The sequence below is a fragment of the Solanum stenotomum genome, chromosome 4 (genome assembly GCF_019186545.1).
Source record: "Solanum stenotomum isolate F172 chromosome 4, ASM1918654v1, whole genome shotgun sequence".
NCBI lineage: Eukaryota > Viridiplantae > Streptophyta > Magnoliopsida > Solanales > Solanaceae > Solanum > Solanum stenotomum.
The window spans coordinates 45745589-45758253 of NC_064285.1; positions in this window are offsets into that span (position 1 = coordinate 45745589).

Genomic DNA, 12665 nt, shown 5'->3' on the forward strand with positions numbered 1-12665 from the left:
TAATCAAAATAATCAGCAGGTACCAGTTCCTACTAACACTAATGGGGGATCAGCTGAAGCTAGGGATCGAGATTTCTTTCGAATCCCTAAGTTTCTAGGGTTGAAGGTTGGTAAGTGATTGAATAACAATATCAGAGACATTTCATCCAATTCTAAGAGTCAACTATCGTTAATCAGTATATAACCCAACTAACTTAGTTGGGGTCAAATCCCACATGGAGTTGTACGTGTTTAAGATTCAATAGTAAAGTGTGAACATGGTCAAATCAATCATATGAATAGAAATTATCGAATAAAAATATCATTCAAATCAGGGGGTGACACGAATGTGAAATGGGGTTTTAGTTTGAAATTATCAACTACAAATAGTGGTGAACAACACGAAATAACAATAATGAGACGGGTTCTTAGGATGTGATTCGATTATAGGATAATATAGACAAATGGGTAATTACAACTATTAGAAATTAGTTAGATATTAGTGAGTAAGCTAGGCTATAGAGGAGATAAACTTTCTCTCAAGCAATTTATCCTGAATCAAGTTGATTTCTCTCGAACATCAACAAGCAAGCAAAATAAGAGCAGCCCACACCTTAGTCCATTCACTCTCTTGGGCTGAATGTGTGGAATTGGGTTTAGGATTCACTCTCTTGAGCTGAACCCATGTCAACCCAATACCCACAGACCATCAGTCAATAATCTTAGCTTTGAAACCTCTCTCTCGAACAAGCCAATAACACAAGAAGAGAACTACATTTGCAACTACAATTCTTAAATTAAACCACAATTAATGATTGAACTCACTTCTAAACACCATTTAGACTAACAATTAGCAATACCCAAAACTAAATCAGCCCATAATCACATAATCACACCCCAAGAATTGGAGTTTTAGCTAGACATTATAAAATGGTGAAAATAGTTACCAAATTTATTATCCACCAACTGGTAAGTATAGATTCATCCATACAATGCTCCAATTCGAAGAATCTCAAAGACCCACTTCCAATCTCTTAGAAGGGAAAAACTTCAATTCTTCAAAGCTAAATAAAACTAGAGTAAACTTGTCTCCCAGTTCAAAACTTGATTGTAGACTAAGATATTATGGTATTCCATGTTAAACAAAATGTTCAAAAATGTATTTATAGTCGCAAAAAATGGGCTGCAAAGAGTCACTAGGTGAAGTAAGTCGGGCTCGACAAACCACTCGGTGATCCGCCCTTTGGTCATTTCCATCGCCTTTCTGCCTTGGACTTCAGCATCCTCATGGTCTGTATCTTTGGGCGATCCAACACTGCATCGTGGAACCACTCGGTGATCTGCCGACTACTCCTTTCTCTCGCCAACTTGTTTCTTTCCTTCAGGGCTTGACACACTGGAACTTTAGGCGGTCAAGTAGTCATTCGACGACTCGCCAAGTGGACTTCGCGATCACCAGGCTTGCATTTCTTCATTCTTTCATCTCGCTTCGTTTCTTTCTGCAAATTAGTGTCCTTGCTTTGTTCCTCAATCCATATACCTTAAAATTAAGGGTTTTACATCAGTTATTGGCACAAAATAAGTATTTGAGGACACTAAATCTATATAAATAAAGCCCTAAATGAGTCCAAATCTCAAACTCATCAACACCCCCAACTTAAACTTTTGTTTGTCCTCAAGTAAAACTCAAGTTCAACAGTTCAAAAAAATGTCTCAAATAGTGCTACAAAAGACTCAATCATGAATGCACACAACAAGACTCAACTTACTCACGCAAGGATCAATTGTACACTCAAAGATTCAAGTTGTGACTCACCATTATTAAAGACTCTCAAGTTCACAATACTTGCTTCAAATGCTAGTTCAACCTCAACAAAGATACTTAAATCCCCTCACTCAAAGATTATTCCATATTCACACACCATTGTTCAACACTTAATAGCTCCAGAATCACACACAACTCTCACACTCACAAAGATGAACACATGCATGACTTCACCCAAAGGTTTGCCCTTATTTTCCAGCCAACATTCGTTTCATCTCACTCAAGATCAAAAAGGTCTTTTCAAGGCTTTTAACGGGGTTAGTGCAAAGGTATTGTCACTTAGGTTTAGTGGTTGCTATCCTCATGAAATGTGGTATGAACATAACTTTCTTTCCATTTCTTCAACATTTTCACTCATGCACAATCGTTCGATTTTGCAAATTAGTGTCCTTGCATTGTTCCTCAATCCATATACCTGGAAATCAACGCTTTTACATCAATTATTTGCACAAAACAAGCATTTGAGAACACTAAATCATTATAAATAAAGCCCTGAATGAGTCCAAATCTCGGACTCATAAGGTTCCATCTTTCTGAAAACCATGGATAAAGGGGGACTTCTTTGCACTTCTTGATTTACCTTCTCTTTTCAGCACACCTCTAACTTAGGCTTTTGGCCTAAGTTGGTTATTCAAACAAACCACACTTCATGAGGATTATGGGTTAATGGATAAAGAGGAGTTACAATTGCATCAAGTTTCTTCCAACAAAAGGGTAAGGCTCAAAGGGTGTGCAAGCAAAGTTCATACACTAACAAGGTTGGCCACAAAAGAGGTATATTTTCAAATTGTTTCACTCTTCAAAATTGTTGCCTAAGATCATTTCAAGAGCTTGCATCACTTAGTAAACGGACCAATTGGGAAAATTCTAGGTGTCATCACACAAGGTTCATGGTAAGCTCATCACACAAGGCATTAGCACCAATATCAAACAATACTCCACACTTTCGCTAGTGTGCAATGTTCATCACAATACACTCATTCGATAACTGGCTAGTCAGAGGGAGATGCAAAATGTTCACATATTTTCTATGCAACTTCATTTGGCCTCATCGTAGCCGCACATTCACTTGTGTTCGATTAAGAGAACTATTCAAGTCATCGGTATTGATCATAATCGATACTAAAATTTGGACAAGAACATCCACAATTAAACACAACCAGAGGTGGCAAAAAATTTTCAGAAGGGTCCAAAAACCATTTGCATTTAAAACAATGAGCCATAAGCTCAAACATCCACAACACAATACAAAAACAAAATTTAACCACAAAAGCCCAATATTATATACACATAATAGTCACAAGAGGTAGGTATGGAAATACCTCACCCCACCACAAATAAAAGCAGTTGTCCTCAAATGCAACAAAAACAATAAAGGTCAATAAAAATGATAGAGAGGGAGGTAAAGAAAAGGTCTTGTCTACATAGCTGCTCCATCTGTCGGGGCATCAGTGCCCGGTGCAACATTAGTACTACTGGCTCCACTAGGGTCATCCATGAGTGTGTCTGCCAATGAGATCTGCACAGTTGAATCCACCATAGCCTCCTCATCTGTTGTAAGGCCCTCATAAGCAGCCTCCTTATCGACTCCAAGTTGCTCCTCATCAGTCTCAGCCTCGAACTCAGCAGCAGTCATCTCCTCAACTCGAACCTCATCTCTGGTGGTAGCCTAAGGCATATATGTATCAGTTGGCATTTCGGGGGATCTCCACCATCCCTAAAATCATGGACATATCCATGGACTTCAAATGTTCCACGTCCTTCCTCAGCTCAGCAAAATGGCCTTTAGAGTCATCACCTCATCAGTGGCCCATTGGCCTCTCTCACACACCACTATCCTTGCCTCAAGGGCATCAATAGACACACTAAAAGGTGTCACAAAAACAGTGAGGGCCCTTTCAATTATCCCGGGGATTATGGTCTCAAGGCTGGAGGCACGCCTATCAGCAGAATGGGCTAGCTGCCCCATCCGTAGTATCGTAGCCTTGGTGAGTGGAGGTCGGGAGGCAACAGCAGTAGACCTAGGTGGTAGAGGAGTTGTAGAGGAACTAGGAGTCACAGAAAGGACAACACTAGATATAACTGAAGGCCCAGGGGCCGGAGTAGGCACTACTACCTCTGTAGGTAATGTATTAGCAACCGGGGAGAAATCCACCGGGGCTGCCTTATTCTTCTCTTCCTCATCCTTCAAGTACCCCGCCTTAATGTGTCGGATATTGGTAGAAGATGTGGGAATCACTTCCACATCTTTCTTCTCATCTCGAGGCACTCGGGCTCGTCTGCATAGCTCGGTGATCAACACCGGGAAAGAATGAGAGGTTTGACATTTGTTTGCCCTCATGGATCAGTCACTTCTTTCAGTACCCTATCATGCTCACTTACCTTGTTGAGAATGATTGAGAGCATTCCCTCAACATGTTTACCCTCATTGTCCTTGGGCTTTCTTCGCTCATGAGAGGGAACGTATATGTCCTTCCTTTTGTATTGGACTTCAATCTCCACTATCGTTTTGGCCAACTCATCCATATGAGCCATCAGTGCGGCCACCATGAAGTCCTTCTCTACTCCTTGGTTTCCTTCAGCCATGTGATCAAGCAAGTGGGTTGCTATCACATAGGGCTGATGTGCTTTGTTTTCGGGACCAAGACTTCTGTAGAAGCAGTCCAGGAGGACTATATCGAGAATTTATGAGTGGGGCATCGATTCAGAAGCGATATAAACCTTGCCCATGCCTCATGAATCCGTTCACCTTCTAATTGTTTGAAAGTTAAAATACGATCCCTGAACATCATTACTTCTAATGGAGGAAACTCTATTTACTCACAAGTACTGCTTGACATACTCACCTCCTCTGTTTCAATGCTCAAACAAGAAAAATACAAAACTAAAAATTAGGTAAGTAAAACTACAACCAACAAGAACAAAAATCCTACTTAACTACAAATTCTCTAATAACACCACTCCCCGGCAGCGGGACCATTCTGATGTTCGGCTCAATCAACTGACACTATTTCGGTTCAAGTGCCAAACGATCATGTGTAGTGATATAACCCAACCAAGGGTTGGGATCTTTGCCACAGGGAGTGGTTTTGAGAATTAGTAGAAAAATAAAATCAAGTTCTAATTAGTCATAGCTATAAATATTAACGAATAAAACCATACTAAATCTAAGGAGTGACACAAGCATCAATTATCGATGGGGGTTATATTAATTAACAACTAAAAAAGAGTAAAAATATAAGGAAACGAGATATGGAGATGGGATTCTTGGGATGTGATAGGAATACGGGTTAAACTAGACTATCAGGTACATGTTTTTTATAGTAAATTGTTGAGCATTTGTTACTAGGCTAGACTATAGTGGGGGTCAATTCTCTCTCGAGCAACTTAGTCGGAATCAACTTGGTTTCTCTCGAACACCGAGTTACCACCTTAAGCACAGCCTCCGCCTTAGCCCATTCACTCTCTCTAGTTGAATGTGTGGGAGAAGGACTAGGATTCACTCTTCGAGTTGAACCCATGTGGACCCAATACCACTGGCTATCAATTTAGTAGTCTTAGTTTTACGACCTCTCTCTCGAGCAAGCCAAAAACACTAAGATGAAATCGTATTTGCAACTACAATCCCATTAAGTTCATACACAACTACTAAACAAAATCACATTTAAACAACAAATAAACCATCAACAAGCAAGACCCAACAGATAATTTAACCCATATTCACAAAATCACACCCCAAGAATTGGGGTTTTAGCTAGACATGTAAAAGAGATAAAAATTTATACCAATATCAGTTTCCATCAACTGGGTATGAAGAATTAAGTCTTAAACCACGTCAAGAGTGAAGAATCTTCGAGACCCACGTCCAATTTCTTGGAGTTGAAACCCTTTGAATCTTCAAGGTCTTAGAACAAAGTCTCCAAAACCCTCTAAAACTGACAATTCTCCAAAAACTGTAAAATGTTCAAATAATAGAACTGATATGATCTCATTACTAGAAATTTAAACAAGTATTTATAGTGTTTGAAAATTTGTGCTGCGGAGGAAAATTCAGCGCAGTTAATCGGGATAGCCGATACCCTCAGCGATCCACCTTTTGGTCGATTTCATCGCCTTCCTTCTTTAGCCTTCAACCTCTTTGCATTTTGAGTCGTTGGGCTATATAGTACTACTTCGCGAAACTGATCGGCGACGCACTGACCGCTCCATTTCATCTCCAACTTGACCTTTTCCTTCGTGACTCAGCACACTGCAACAAAAGGCGATCTCCAGGCTTATCGGCGTCTTGCCAACTGGGTTCGGCGATCTTCAGGCCTTCATTTATTCATTCTTTTCATCTGTCTTGTTCCTTCTTGCCAAGTAGTGTCCATGCTTTGCCTCAAACTCTAAAAAGCTGAAACTTAATCAGATATTGAGACAAAATATGCATTTGAGGACACTAATTCTATCAAAATATAGCCCTAAATGAGTCCAAATTGTGGACTCATCAAAGATCGCGGACTCTACTCGGCGATCTGCCAAGTGGCCTCTTCACCCACCAAAATTTATAGTATGATGAGAGAAATTGGACGAAGGATAGTCCCAATTAGCGACGCGCTGATTAAATCAGCAAAGAGGATTTAGTCCGCCGATTATTACAGAACGATCAATGAACGTGCAAGAAAAATAGCGATCCAAAGGACCAAATGGCGCATCGTGGAATCCATCGATGACCCTGACGTAAATCGCCTAAAGTTACATTACAAATTAGATGAAAACTCAAGATAAGAAAGCGGTGGATAAAGGCGATTGGCAAATCGCGGACCTATTGGCAACGCGTGACTTACCTCGCCGATTTACCCCAAGGCCAAATTTTGAAAGAGTATAAATTGATTACTCTTCCTCTTCCTCTTCCTCTTTATCTTTTTCTTCTTCTTCTTCTTCTTCTTCTTCTTCTTGTTCTTCTTCTTATTCTTCTTCTTCTTATTCTTCTTCTTCTTCTTCTTCTTCTTCCTCTTCTTCTTCCTCTTTCTCCTCTTCCTCCTCTTCCTCTTCTTCATCTTCCTCTTCTTCCCCTTCTTCCTATTCTTCTTCTTCCTTTTATTGTTATTCTTCTTCTTCTTCTTCCTCTTCCTCTTCCTCTTACTCTTCTTCTTCTTCTTCCACTTTATCTTCCTCTTCCTCTTCCTCTTCCTCTTCTTGTTTTTCCTCTTCTTCTTCTTCTTCTTCTTCCTCTTCTTCTTCCTCCTCTTCTTCTTCTTCTTTCTCTTGTTCTTCCTCTTGTTCTTCTCCTTCTTCTTCTTCTTCTTCTTCTTCTTCTTCTTCTTCTTCTTCTTCTTCTTCCTCTTGCTCCTCTATCTCTTCTTTCTCCTATTTTTCCTCCTCTTCCTCCTCCTCTTCATCTTCTTTTTCTTGTTCTTCATCCTCTTCTCCTTCTTTTTCTTCCTCTACTTCTTCTTTTTCTTCTTCCTCTTCCTCCTCCTCTTTTTCTTCTTCTTCATCAACCTACTCCTCCTTCTTAGCCTTGAGAGAACTTAGGGAGTGAATTTGGGAGAATTTAGGAGAATAAAGAGAAAATGGCGATTTGGGGCTTACAAGCTTTATACAGAGCTTAGGGTAGAAGGTTAAATGACGTAGTATTGGATTAAAAGAATTAAGAAAAAGACTCAAAAGCCCTTTACAATAACAGCCATACTCGACCTACGGTTCTAACCTACAGACCGTAGGACTTTCTATGGTTCGACTAGTCAACCATAGACCATTTACTGGACTATGAAATCACCTATCTTTTGATGGAACACTTTTGCGGCTGGTAGGTCTACCTATGGTTCATAGAAACCAATTGTAGAAATCAGTTTTAACCCTCAAAATTTCACTAATTCTAGGACTTACCTACGACACCTATCTATGACTCATACATAGGAAGACATACTATCTTGGTGAACCATTAAAAGGGTACTGAGACTTGATTTTAGAAAAGTATTTTCCCCCTTCCTAATATTGTCATCTATTGCCAGTAGAAGCTATGGGACCCGTAGACACAGCCTTCAACCCAAAAATGTCTCTTCTTTCTTTTCTAACTTTTAGGGTGTTATAGCAGTATAACTCCCAGAGATGGAGTAGGATCTTTAGGCAGCCATTGCTCAGCTTCTAACAGTATTTTGGGGAATACCGCAGGCCTCTACTCCAGCACAAGGTTAGAAGGATCATCCTGCAATAGAGTTACCTCGGACCCAGGTTACACCTAGGAGTGCCCAGCCTGTGATTATAACTAAAGATATGGTGCCAAAGGAGTAGAAGTTGCTCAAAGTGTTCTTGAGGCTTTAAAATATGAGGTTTTCTGGAGATGTGAGGGAGGATACCCATGAGTTTCTAACGACTTGCCGGGAGTGGCTTTGTACATTGGGTTTAAAGGAATCTAGAGGATTTGACTTCACTGTGTATTAATTAGATGGTCCAGTTAGACATTGGTGGCGTACCTTCATTGAGACCAGGCAAGCTAAGTCTTTTTCAGTTACGTGGATTGAGTTTTTTAAGTCCTTCTTGCGCAGGTTCATCATTCATAGCATCAGAAGTCATCTTGGGGATCAGTTCTCTAGGTTGGAGCAGGGTTCTATTACTGTGTCGAAGTACGAAGAGAGATCTCACAAACTCTCATGACATGCTACTATGATTCTACCTATTGAGGAGGAGAGAGATCATTGTTTTGTTCATAGGTTGAGGCTTCAGCTGCGGATTGAGACTCATTCCATGGTCTCTGTGGTTTATTCCTTCCCGGATGTTGTTGACCAACCCCTCACTATTGAGCAACTCCGTTGTGAGGCTCAATGGGGTAGTGACAAGAAAAGTAGATTTGAGGGCAACTACAATGGGTCTCATTCAAGATACAAAGATACTTATGATAGGGCTCGATGGTACTTTTGGCAGGGTATGCCCATTCGGCATGTTAAAGCCTCATTGCATTCATTAGATGGTGATCAGTACAGCTGGATCGAGGTTGGATCTAGACAGAATCATGGATCCCAAACTTGTGCTTCTGGACTTGGTAGTCATTCTTCTTAGAGCATATCATTTCCAGATTGCTTTGACTATGGTGAGTAGGATCACTGGAGCAAAGATTGCCCTTGCATAGGCAGATTGTTCATACTTCATAGGCAGCTCCACTAATAGGTGGATTTCTCCAGCTCCACAAACAGCTCCACTTGTAGCACCTCCAGCTAAGGGTTGAGGTCAGGGCCAAGATAGTCGCAGTCGACAATAGGGTACTCTAGGTGGTCCCGGGGGAGGTAGATTAGGTCGTAGGACAGATAGCCAGGGTACAAGTCGACATGGCCATTTATATGTAACTTTTGTGAGGTTGGAGGCTAAGGCATCAAGCGATGTGATCACAGGTACGATTATTTTATACCATCAGCCTGCCATAGCTTTATTTGATCTAGGCTCTACCTATTCGTATGTGTTTGTGTATAATGCCTCTCGTTTGGGTATGAGTTTTGAGCCTTTGGCAGTGTCATTATGTATGTCGATCCCATGGGTGAGTCTTTTGTATTGGATCAGGTTTTTCGATCTTACTTACATACTATCTAGGGAAGTGACACCTAGGCTGAACTTATATTGCTAGCTATACTTACTTTGATGCAATTACGAGCATGGAATGGTTATCCCCTTATCTTGCTGTATTAGATTGTTTCTCCAAAACTATTACCTTAGACATGTCTTATACTCCCACAGTTGTGTAGAAGGGCTCTATTAGTTGCACACTAGTTGAAGTTATCTCTTTTATTTAGGCTCGGAGGCTAGTGGGTGTTTGTCTTATTTGGCATATGTGTGGGGTGTGAGTAGGAAGGTCCCTTTAGTTTAGTCAGTTCCAGTTGTTTGTGATTTTGTCGATGTATTTGCTATTGACCTACCTGTCCTACTTCCAAAGTGTGATATTGACCTTTCTATTGAGCTCGAGCCGGGTACTCACCCTATTTCTATTTTGCCATATCTAACGGATATTGTAGAGCTCAATGTTCAGCTTCAGGATCTCTTGGGTAAGGGGTTTTTTAAGCTTAGTGTATCACCTTGGGGCACCCCCTTTCTTTATGTAGAAGAAGGATGGTACGATGAACATATGTACTGATTATAGGCAGGTGAATTGTCAGGCCCCGAGTCTACCCCCTAGACGCAACACGGTGCTTAGTGTCACAAGTGACCCCAAGCTAACCAATGGCCTGGCTAATCTATACAAGTTCACTTAAAACATGCACTGTGCAGAAGCTAGAGACTGTTTAATATCAGAAATGGGGAAAATCCCAACATGTCTAAATATATATAATATATGAAGAGTTTAGTGATGACTGAAAACAACACTAACAACTCAAGCTGAATCTAATATATGTTTGAAATCCTCTAACTAATTTGAGTTGTTGGGACAAGCCCCAGCTCACTCTAACAAGACTGAAACTAAAAATAGAATATTGAAAGTAAAGTATGTCTATCATCCTCGAACTATGAGGACTCACCACTTAAGTTGCTAAGTACGATATGGATGTTGATTTCTTGCACCTACATCATATAGCACAAAAGTATGTTTCAGTATTTTGAATGTACTTAGCATGCGGGATATATGCCAAGCTGAAAAATAACAAAACTAAACATGGAAACAGATTTACTAAAGCATAACTGAAAGATGAACCGGATGCAATGACCAAGTACTAATCCTGAAGATATAACATGTTGAACTGAATGCTGAAATAAATACTAGATACATGGTCAATTTAACATGAATCTAACTATGTGAGATACTGCTAAGTGATAGAAACCACGTGAGCTAAATGTGGAGTGCGATGTATATGCCCTATCGAGAGGACCCAATATACCTTGCCAGGGTATAAAGGCATGACTGTGGCGTGATCACTAAAATAGATGACCAATAGAGAGAACTTATGAACCTACGATGGCAAGTAGTTCTAGGACTTGAGGGTATGTTGAACCATAGTCCAACTTGATGCTAAGTTTACTCCCAACTAAATATAAAGCTAAAAAGGCAACTATAATATTGAATAACTCAAATTATTGATAATTATTTGAGACTTCATAATACATTTACTGAAAAAATATGGCATTTGAATAATAAAAGAGGATTGTCTTACTAATCTACCTATCAAGTATAATTCATGAAATACGGATAATTAACACAAGCTAGGGTTTTTGAGTTTTATACATGCGACTATACTAATTCTCCAAGAAACATGTAATTAGTACCATGACAACTATAGTAGCTAAATTCCAGTGGATCCCTAAGATTTAGGAACCCTAGGTCTGAATAATTTACGGAGAAGCTGAAAAATTGATTGAATTCTAGGGACCTAATGTATGAAAAGAACCCATTAGTCAAATCCCACATATCTGGTGAAGAAAACTATGGAAAAATCATTTGTATTTTGGGGCTAAATTTAAAGGAGAGTTATGCTTTTTCTTGAGAGAAAATTGTCGCCTCTTTCTTTTCTTCTGTTTCTAAGTATAATGATTTTAGGAGAATGAATGGTTTAGGAAGTTTCTAACTAGTTTATTAGGCTTAGACAAAGTAAAACAACGTAGTTTAAGTACCAAATGACCTGGGTTAAGTACCAAAGGAATAGGGGAAAAGACCAATATGACCTTGACTTAAAACTGACGAAGTGAATGAGAAGAGTGGCTTCATAGGTAGTCTAAAGCATTATGGTCCGTTTAAAGGGTCGTGGTGTAGCCCTGCCCAACAGGGTTTCACTATAACGAGTGCAAATAATTAATCCGACACAGAATTAGTCAAACTTGACGGCGTTGGAAATAGGACTCAAAGATCTTTAATTTTATAGGTCATGGGCCACCTAAATCATTTTGTGCTGAAACATATGATAGTTTGAATTTGACCCAAAACTCATAGCCTGATAAGTCTCTTTCACGGATGACTTCACGGTCTGTGTGAAGCTTCACGGAGTGTCTAGGCGTCTATGGTCCCTCATAGTAGCTTAGGAGTTTTGTGCCCTTTTACATGGATGACATCACGGCTCGTGTGATGCTTCACGGACCGTCTAGGTGTCCGTGGTCATCCATTGTGGTTGGGTGCAACATCACGAGCAGGGTGACGGGTCGTGGTCCTTTTCACAGCCCGTGGACCCCTCCGTGGTTTGTCCTTCTCTCTTTTTCATTCCTAGTTCAGATTTTTGAGGTGTTATAATATCTCCCCCTTGGGATCATTCATCCTCTAATAAAGACTAAACTAGATGAGTTTGGAGGGATGGAGTTGCAATCCCTACAAACTAAGTACTAGAAACTAATATCTAATTGAATTGACTTCTATTAACATGCAAATATGCTGAAATTCAAGGATAACTGAGAGAATAAGATACTGAGACTTAATTACACATGAGTAAATTGAGAGACTAGAGAGGAACTATTACCTCAAGCTTAAACTGAATCGGAAGGAAAAAGGTGAGGATACTTGGCCATCTTGGCTACTTCTGCTGCCCAAGTAGGTCCATCTACAAATTGATTCCTCCAATCTGATTCCTCCACAAAACCTTTACTAAAAAACTTCTTTACTTCTCAACCTACGAACCTAGCGGTCAAGAATCTCAACTAAATCGTCTTCATAGGTGAGGCTATCCTTCAGAGCCACACTATCTAAAGGTATTATCGATGCCAAATCATCCACACACTTTTTCAACAAGGAAATGTAAAAGACTTGATGAACCGCTGCTAGTCCTGCTAGAAACTCTAATCCATAAGCCACATTACCAACCCTTTTAAGGATTTTGCAAGGACCTACATACCTGGTACTGAGCTTCCCTTTCTTGTCAAATTTCATCACCCCTTTCATTGGTGACACCTTCAGGAAAACCCAATCATTGATTTC